The following is a 9,693-nucleotide window of genomic DNA, read 5'->3' as shown; positions in this document are numbered from 1 at the left end:
TGGACCTGCAGGTGATCAGGAGGATGTGCAAAAATGCTCCGACAGACTAACTCGCAGGCCCGGTAAACTCCAACCTCTTTATCACTGGCAGCTTTGACCCCCGTCCCTCGATCGTCGGTGAGTAAATTGAAATCACAGCTGACCTGATCTGTTCGATGTTTGAAACACTTGCGATTGAACAAAGGAGGACGGAAACACAGGACCTGGTTTCTGAAGCAAAATTTCTGACTAGGCCTGTTTGAGTTTGCCTCTCCCTGTCCTTTTTTTTTTGCAGATTTGTACACATCTATGTGCCTTCCTGAGCTGTGCCTTCTCTGCAGCATCTCCAGGGTCTCAACACTCTCTTTATCTACACTTCTGACAACACGCTTCAAGTTCAGAGACGGCAGAGCTTCTCAGTGCCTTTCTCAGTGTGAGGTCTTTATTGAACTGATCTAAAACTGCAGCTTAGAGAGAGAGAGAGTCCCTCATGGCAAAGGTCATATGACCAGAGCAAGCCAGATAGGACGCGGCAGTACACTTTCCCATCCTCGATCCAGTAGAAATGAAAGGTGATATGTGGGTGAACTGGCAGCTTTTCCAAATGCAATGGCAAAACGACGAGCTTGCAACAGATTAAATTAACAAGCTGGAGCCGATACGAGTAGCCACATTTCTAACTCTGGCTGGGGAGGGGCTGCTACAAATTTTATCGCATCCTTAATCTATCCAACGAACAAAGGAAATAGACAGCAGAGATTTTGCAAACCTTGATAACAGGCTTTGAACCCCGAGTGAATGGACGCTATGTATTCAACACTAGAGCTCAAGGTGAAAAAGAGCCTATTGATCAGTATGTGACTGCAGCAACACAGATCACAGGATCACGCAAATTCAGGGAACGAAAAGATGATCTGATTAAAGATCGAGTGGTCTTAGGCATAAGAGACCCTGCAGTGAGAACAAGTCTACTGAGAGAGGAGAAGCCTACGCTCAGGAAAGCGATAGACGTGTGTAGAAATGCGCAGCTTGTAAAATGTCAGCTCGAACACGAGTATGGGCAGAACAGACCAGGAGATACATTACAGAGGGACACTCCAGGCTGAAAGAGCAGAACAATCACAGACAAAGGGCAGGATGCAAATACCATGAGCAAAATCGTACAAAGGGAAAAAAGGATTGTCCAGTGTGGGGAAAGCAGAGTTTTAACTGCAAGAAGCTGAATCATTTCACACACAAGTGTTTGGCTAGAAAGAAGCAAAACCAGCCCATTCAGATGGCCGCTGGAGAGATATCAGCCAAAGAGTCTGACCAGTCACTACACACCAGACAACAGGTTGGTTCTGTCAAGTCTATAGGTGAGAAATGGTTTGTGTCTGTTAGAATGATGACTGCAGAAGGAGAGAATCAAGTGAACATGAAGTGTCAGATGGACACTGTGCACCATCCAACATTGTGACCCTCACAGACCCGTGTGAAGTGGATCAACATGGGGTTCCGAAAATGAAGCCCTTGGAAGTGAGGCTGAGGCTGTATGATGGCAGGACACTGATACCGAGAGGACAAATTAACCTGACAGCCCAAAACAATGGCAAGAATGAAGACCTGGAGTTCCAGATCATAGATATTCATCTCAGCTGGAGCAAGTCTAAAGCTGGGACTGGTAACCTGAGCCATGCTGACAGAGATTCACAACCTGTCACAGCCACTAAACCACTGACCTGCTGAACAGAGAGTCCTAGAGGAGCACAAAGATGTGCTTACAGGTTGGGATGTCCACCTGGAGAGTATCATCTCGATGTAGAGGTGAGCGTAAAACCAATTCAGCATCGGCCAAGAGAGTTCCAACTTGCCAAGGGAGAGATATGTACTGCCCTGGATGTGAAGGACGGTGACTGGCGAGTGAAGCTGGGTGAGGGCAGCAGCTTTCTAATGTCGCTCTGGACGCGGTCCAGGGGATACAGATGGCTGCGTGTGCCGATTGGCATTTCCACAGCTCTGGAAGATTATCAAGGCGGACAGCGTGAGAGAGCCAGTGATCTTCCCCGAGTGGAAACCATAGTGGGCGATCCGCTAGTCGATGGATGTGGAGACACAGTGGGAGAATCGGAATTCGATACGGCTGCTGGAGAGAGCTCTCCAGATCAACCTGAAGCTGAACAAGAACAAATTGCAGCTGAAGATGCCTCAAGTCAAGTACGCAGGTCACGGGACAGGGAAATGTCTCCACTCGGACCCTGACCACGTGAGAGCTGTAGCAGCGATGCAGCGACCGACAGGTGTGGTTTGGTGGATTTGTGAACTATTTAGTCGAATCTTTGCCTGATTTGTGGCTGGACTGTGAACCATTTCACCAGCTCATTGCCAAGGACGTGCCGTGGTTTTCAGGCACAGAACAAGAAGCAGCATTCACCGAAACCAGACAGCCAGTGGCGACAGTTCCAGTGCTGAAGCTCTGTGACTTCAATGACGAGGTCACCTTGCAGTGTAACACCAGCGAGACGGGGCTGGGAGCAACTCGAATGCAGCAAGGACATTCCGGGCATTAACACAAACTGAACAATGCTACACTCAGATTGGGGAAGGGAGCCTGGCTGTTGTTTTTGCTGGTGAGTATTTCCATCAATCCCTGCCTGGAAGAGACAAAGTAACAGTGGAGTCCGACCACAAGCCCCTTCAAAGCATTTTTCTCAAACCCGCTGCTATCTGCTCCAAAGCCTCTGCAAGGAACGTTACTTCATTTACAGAGATACCGTCTGGACCTGACATAAAAGCAGGAGAATCAGATGTACATCACTGACATGCTGTGGAGAGCAGCACTCCCCATGAGGAAAGTTGAGGATGCTGCAACAGAATGTGAAATCTTCCACGTTCAATGTGAAGCAGCAGCTCATACTGATCGAGCGTCTTCCGTTCCTTAGGAAAAGGGGGACGTTTGGATCTCTTGTTTGTTATGGAAAGGGGGTGTTGAGGGGGGGGTGTGTTTGGGTTTTGAAATGCAACGGTTCTACATGTCCTATCTGGCTTGCTGTAGTCGTGTGGTCCCTGCCATACAGGACTCCCTCTGTAAAAAAGCTACAATCAGTTTAGTAAGCAGCTCGCAATGCCAAGGCACAGAAGAAGCACTGTTGTCTTTGAACTTGAGACAGGGTCCAGTTAGAGGGAGATCACTGGGAGATAAAGCGGAATATACTGCGGATACCGCAGATCAGAAATACAAACAGAAAATGCTGGCAAAGCTCAGCGGGTCTGGCAGCATCTGTGGAGGGAGAAACAGAATTAACGTTTCGAGTCCAGTATGTCTCTGAAGACGTGTCACGAGGACTCGAAACGTTACTCATTTTAAGATTTATTCTTCTCTGGGAGATATATCAGACAGAAATCACAAGACCATAGGGTGTGACTGTTTTCCCAAATAATTCTAGAAACATTAGGAGCGGGAGGAGGCCATTCAGCCCCTCGAGCCTGTTACACAGGAACAGCAGGAGGCCATTCAGCCCTTCGAGCCTGTTACACAGGAACAGCAGGAGGCCATTCAGCCCCTTGAGCCTCTTACACAGGAACAGGAGGAGGCCATTCAGCCCCTCGAGCCTGTTACACAGGAACAGCAGGAGGCCATTCAGCCCCTCGAGCCTGTTACACAGGAACAGGAGGAGGCCATTCAGCCCCCTCGAGCCTGTTACACAGGAACAGGAGGAGGCCATTCAGCCTCTCGAGCCTGTTACACAGGAACAGCAGGAGGCCATTCAGCCCCCTCAAGCCTGTTACACAGGAACAGGAGGAGGCCATTCAGTCCCTCGAGCCTGTTACACAGGAACAGGAAGAGGCCATTCAGCCCCTCGAGCCTCTTACACAGGAACAGCAGGAGGCCATTCAGCCCCTCGAGCCTGTCCCACCAGTCAGTGAGATCATGGCTGATCTGTAATCTTAACACCATCTACCCGCCCAGATTCCGTAACCCTTAACCCCCCACTGACCCACCAAAAATCTCTCAATCTCAGTTTTGAAATTTCCAATTGACTCCCCCCCAGCCTCAACAGCTTTTTGGGGGGGTTGGGGAGAGTTCCAGATTCCCGCTGCCCTCCGTGTGATGCTTCCTGACATCCCCCCTGAACGTTCTGCCCTCCCCGTGTTCTGGACCCTCCCCCACCAGAGGGAATAGTTTCTCTCTCTCGACCCTATCGAGTCCTTCGATCGTCTTAAACACCAGGGTTAGGTCTGAACTTTCTGTATTCCAGGGACTACAAGCCCAGTCTGTGCGACCTGTCCTCAGGATTTAACCCCTTTAGCCCCGGGATCATTCTGGTGAATCTGCGCTGCTTCCCCTCCGCCCCCGCCCCCCACAAAGGCCGGAGGTATCTCCTTCCTGAGGTGTGGGGGCCCAGAACTGAACCCCGTTACTCCGAGTGGATAAAGCCAGAGAGAAGCCTCAAAGCGGGAGAACATTGAGGGAGGGCGAGGACGTGTGTTGCTAGGCTACAGTCCGAAGGGCTCAGGCCTGCCCCTCCTTCCAAACCCAAGTCAGGGGGTCCCCCTGCCTGTCCCAGGGTCATCTAGCCAAACGCTGCTGACGTCAATGCAGTCGGATCTGAAAGGGAGGATCGCCGTGGTTACCAGTCCGGCCCATGGCCCACTGCCTGACATCACAACCTCTACTTTTTCTGTTTAAGGGTGTGATGGTTCACTGGAGGATCAGACAAAAACAGCTGATGGAGGCTGCGATGCAGAGATCAAATAGCTGCCACATAGGATGGCGTAACCACCAGCGACGAACTATCTGAATAAACCAACCAGAGTTTGCAGCTAAACCCGGCTGTTGTACAGGGCACTGGTGAGACCACGTCTGGAGCGTTGTGTACAATACCGGCCTCCTTAGTTAAAGAAAGATGTAAATGCATTAGAAGTAGTTCAGAGAAGGTTTACTAGTCTAATACCTGGAAATGGTGGGATGTCTTATGAGGAAAGGTCGGACAGGTTAGGCTTGTATCCGCTGGAGTTTAGGAGAGTGAGAGGCGACTTGATTGAAACCTTTAAGATCCTGAGGGGTTTCGACAGGGTGGATGTGGAGAGGACGTTTCCTCTTGTGGGAGAATCTAGAACTAAGGGGGTCACTGTTTAAAAATAAGGGGTCAGCCATTTAAGACGGAGATGAGGAGAATTTATTTCTCTGAGGGTGGTGAGTCTTTGGAATTCTCTTCCTCAAAAGGTGTTAGAAGCAGAGTCTTTGAATATTTTTAAGGCAGAGCTAGATAGATTCTTGATTAATAAGGGGGGGTGAAAGGTTATCAGGGGCAGGCAGGAAGGTGGGGTTGAGGTTACATTCAGACCAGCCATGATCTTATTGAATGGCGGAGCAGACTCGATGGGCCGAGTGGCCTCTTCCTGCTCCTAATTCATATGCTCGTACCTTCGTACGGGTCGAGATGGAATTGTAGCAGACATTTCCCCGCTTGGTTTGAGGCTTCACAATTCCAGTCAAGGCCCTAATGGCTGTGAGCCAATCAGAATCGTTTCCCATCGAGGGGTGAGCTCCTGAAAAGACCGAAGAAAGTCTTCAGGGTTATTTCCTTCGATTTTTTTTACTCACCTCCATTTGAATTTTTAAAAAAATAATCTCTTCTCCAGACAAGAGTAACACCACCCTGCACCTTGATGATAGGGGCATGTCCCAGGATGCTTCACGGGACCGGCTATCAGTCCAAACCTGACCCCGAGCCACTGATGGAGATGTTGGGGATAGGTGACCAAAAGCTCAGTCAAAGAGGCCGGTCTTAAGGAGTGTCCTAAATGGGGAGAGTTTGTAGAACTCTGAGGTACAGAGGGATCTGGGTGTCCTGGTACATGAATCACAAAAAAGTTAGTATTAGTTAGTTAAAAACTAAAAGTTAGTTTTCCCAGTACCCTTGCAGATTGCGTCCAGTCAAATAATCAAAGTATTGTGGTCTCCCTATTTAAAAAAAGGATATAAATGTGTTAGGGGCAGTTGAGAGAAGGTTCACTTGATTGATCCCTGGGATGGGAGGTTATCCTATGAGGAAAGGTTGGATCCACTGGAGTTTAGAAGAACGAGAGGAGATCTTATTGAAACATATAAGATCCTGAGGGGAGTCGACAGGTTGGGTGCTCCGAGGATGTTTCCCCTTGTGGGAGGTGACAGAATTAGGGGGCATAGTTTATAAATAAGGGGGTTGCCCACTTAGGACGAAGATGAGGAGAATTTTTTTTCTGTCAGAGGGTCGAAAGTCTCTGGAATTCTCTTCCCCAGAGAGTGGTGGAGGCAGGGTCATTGAATATTTTTAAGGCAGAGGTAGATAAATTCTTGAGTAACATGAGAGTCGAAGGGTATTGGGGGGAGGGTGGTGGTGGGCAGATGGGACTGTGGAGTTGCTGTTGTTATGTCCAAGGATGGGAGCAGTGCCCTGTCTGTCTCTAGTTCCACTATTCCACAGGTCACAACAAATGATTTCTCCAGCTCGCTATACAGGCAAATATGTGCTTTACCTATGCATCTCAGAATGACCACTCAATGCCCAGGTTTCTCCAATAAACAACAAAATTATTAGTTTATTATAAAAAACAGAACTGTCAGGTAGAAAGGCAAAGCTTATTAACCTAGAGTATGAAATATGAAAGTATAATAATTACTCTTTCTAAATACCCTAACTCGTTCTCTCTCTCACACACACACACATCCCCAAAAAATAATAAAACAAAATAGAGGAATTCTGCCCTAAGGTATTAGGTTCAAGGGAAAAGGATAGATGGTGGAGTCCTTGAAATGACATCCGGGTTTTATAGCTGGTCTCTCAGCGCTGGTCCGTGGAACAATCGATGACTCTGGCACTACTTTTCAGGTGGACTTCGAGGAAAACTTGCAGGCAGTCAATTTCAGGACATAGAGCGGGTTTGGAAGAACTTCATTCACTCTCGGCTTTGGGACTGGCTCTGGAGCGTCAGGAATGGGGTGTTCTTTACCCGAGCTGTTAGTTAATCCTGTTTCTCTCCAAAAGCAAAACCAAAACCAGCTTTAAAAACACTGTTTTCCAGGCACAGTTTTTTTTCAAAGCCATAAACCATCATGTGACCCTTTCATAAACAGTCCACCGGGGTCAAGAGGTTTCCAGCTCCTTTAAAACTGCTTCATTACCTTTTCCTGTAAAATTCTGTCTTTTCCAGGAACAGCAGCCACCAGAGTCCTCGCATTAACCCTTTAAGGGACAGTGTCTTTGAGGGAGCGAGAGAGAGAAGAGGGGGTTAAACAGTAAGAGAGAGAGAGAGAGAGAGAAGGGGGACAGATAGTGAGAGAGAGAGACAGTGACAGAAAGAGAGAGAGAGAGAGAAGGGGACAGACAGTGAGAGAGAGAGAGACAGTGACAGACAGAGAGAGAGAGAGAAGGGGACAGGCAGTGAGAGAGAGAGAGAAGGGGGACAGGCAGTGAGAGAGAGAGAGAAGGGGGACAGGCAGTGAGAGAGAGAGAGAAGGGGGACAGACAGTGAGAGAGAGAGACAGTGACAGAAAGAGAGAGAGAGAGAGAAGGGGACAGACAGTGAAAGAGAGAGAGACAGTGACAGACAGTGAGAGAGAGAGAAGGGGACAGGCAGTGAGAGAGAGAGAGAAGGGGGACAGGCAGTGAGAGAGAGGGACAGTGACAGACGGAGAGAGAGAGAGAGAGAAGGGGGACAGGCAGTGAGAGAAAGGGACAGTGACAGACAGAAAGAGAGAGAGAATGGGAGGAAATGACCTTGCAGTTTGTGAAAATGAAAGTGAAATAATTATTGATTGGGGAGATTCCGGTTAAACTGAGGATAAGCTGAAAGAATCTCTCCTCGCTCTCCTGTCTGTTGCTGCTTGGACGACCATCACTGTCTCCACACTCAAACAAAATGGACAAACGGGAGGAGAAAATTTTTTACCGGAAAGGTGAATAGCTGTGAATTTTCCAAAACTGACCCACTGTTCCAGCAGGCCAGTCTCCCACTAAGTGAATGTCTGAGACTCAGCAACTGACAGGAAGTTTCCATTTCACACACAGCAGCAGATACTAGTTTGGTTTCGATTTCAGTGTAGAACCTGTGTCTGTAATGGGTCTCTGTACCCTGAGACTATCATCGTACAGACTCTGTAACCCACTAACCTGTCCTGGGAGTGTTTGATGGGGACAGTGTAGAGGGAGCTTTACTCTGTATCTAACCCCGTGCTGTACCTGTCCTGGGAGTGTTTGATGGGGACAGTGTAGAGGGAGCTTTACTCTGTATCTAACCCCGTGCTGTACCTGTCCTGGGAGTGTTTGATGGGGACAGTGAAGAGGGAGCTTTACTCTGTATCTAACCCCGTGCTGTACCTGCCCTGGGAGTGTTTGATGGGGACAGTGTAGAGGGAGCTTTACTCTGTATCTAACCCCGTGCTGTACCTGCCCTGGGAGTGTTTGATGGGGACAGTGTAGAGGGAGCTTTACTCTGTATCTAACCCCGTGCTGTACCTGCCCTGGGAGTGTTTGATGGGGACAGTGTAGAGGGAGCTTTACTCTGTATCTAACCCCGTGCTATACCTGTCCGGGGAGTGTTTGATGGGGACAGTGTAGAGGGAGCTTTACTCTGTATCTAACCCCGTGCTGTACCTGTCCTGGGAGTGTTTGATGGGGACATTATTGAGGGAGTTTTACTCTGTATTAACAGAGGGATTTTTTTTACCTCCAGCTGTGTCTCAGGTGAATCTTGTTGAATTACCCTGTAAGGACTTTGCAGCCATTGATAATCTCCCCTCCTTCATTGAGCGGCTTCTGAACAAGGTATTTATAACAAAAGAAGCTTTGTCTAATCTCTGCTGAATATTAGAAATTCTATTTTGTAATAAAGGGATGGGTGAGTTAAGTCTCTGAAGATAGAACCCACATTCCGGCAAGTTCCCTGATTCCCTTTATTAATTCAATAGAATGATCAAAATATCAATATCGCAGATGCTTGCACACACTGAGCACCACCTCCGACAGCTCTCCATCGACACATCCACTCTCAACGCCATGCTCTCCCTCCCTCCACTCTCACATTCACACTCTCCATTCCGACTCTCTTCATTCTCACAATCACACCCTCTTTCTATCCAATCCCACTCTCTCTCTCTCCATCCCTCCATTCTCACATTCACACTCTCCATTCTCACTCCCTTTCTCTCAAAACCCACTCTCTCTATCTCCATTCCCACATTCGCTCTCTCTCTCTCTCTCTCTTCCTCTCCATCCCCACACTCTGTCTCTCCTGTCTGGGTTTCGGGATGTGTTTATTGAATTGGGTGACTGTTCCAGTTCTTTATTCTCCAGGGAATCTGTAGCTTTCCATGTACCATCTGCTCCGACGAGTTACCCTGGCAAACCATCCGGGACCTACTCCAACCCAGCGAGTGCCAGCTGGCCAAGTGGGAGAGCAAACTCAAGCAGAACGCGGAGAGGAGAAGCAAGCTTCTCAAGCAGGTAAGATGGAACTGGGAAGGAGGACCTTACTGAGTGAAAGGATTCCTGAGGGAGGGTAGTTCATGACCTTTAGCCCCGCTAGGCGATGTGTGAATCAGCCTCAGGTCAGGGGAGAGAGAGTTAACCTTAGGTGAAGAGCAGATTGTGGCTGAGTGACCCAGCCCACAAAATCCGTCCGGGCTGATCAGGAGCCTGAAACACAACCAACACCATTCTCCACAGCACAGACACTGTCTAGACTCACTCC

General features: G+C 48.6%; 1 long non-coding RNA gene across 1 annotated transcript; it reads left to right on the top strand.

Annotated features, from left to right (window-relative positions):
- Positions 1-7,136: 7,136 nt before the first annotated feature.
- On the top strand, positions 7,137-9,446 carry LOC144678001 (uncharacterized; the record flags this gene model as incomplete). Its single annotated transcript, XR_013575907.1, has 3 exons — positions 7,137-7,900; positions 8,677-8,768; positions 9,297-9,446. It is a non-coding gene; the product is annotated as an uncharacterized LOC144678001 (long non-coding RNA).
- Between the last annotated feature and the right edge of the window lie 247 nt (positions 9,447-9,693).

The sequence above is a fragment of the Cetorhinus maximus genome, unplaced genomic scaffold (genome assembly GCF_964194155.1).
Source record: "Cetorhinus maximus unplaced genomic scaffold, sCetMax3.hap1.1 HAP1_SCAFFOLD_3398, whole genome shotgun sequence".
Classification (NCBI taxonomy): domain Eukaryota; kingdom Metazoa; phylum Chordata; class Chondrichthyes; order Lamniformes; family Cetorhinidae; genus Cetorhinus; species Cetorhinus maximus.
This window is presented reverse-complemented; position numbering and strand designations above follow the sequence as displayed.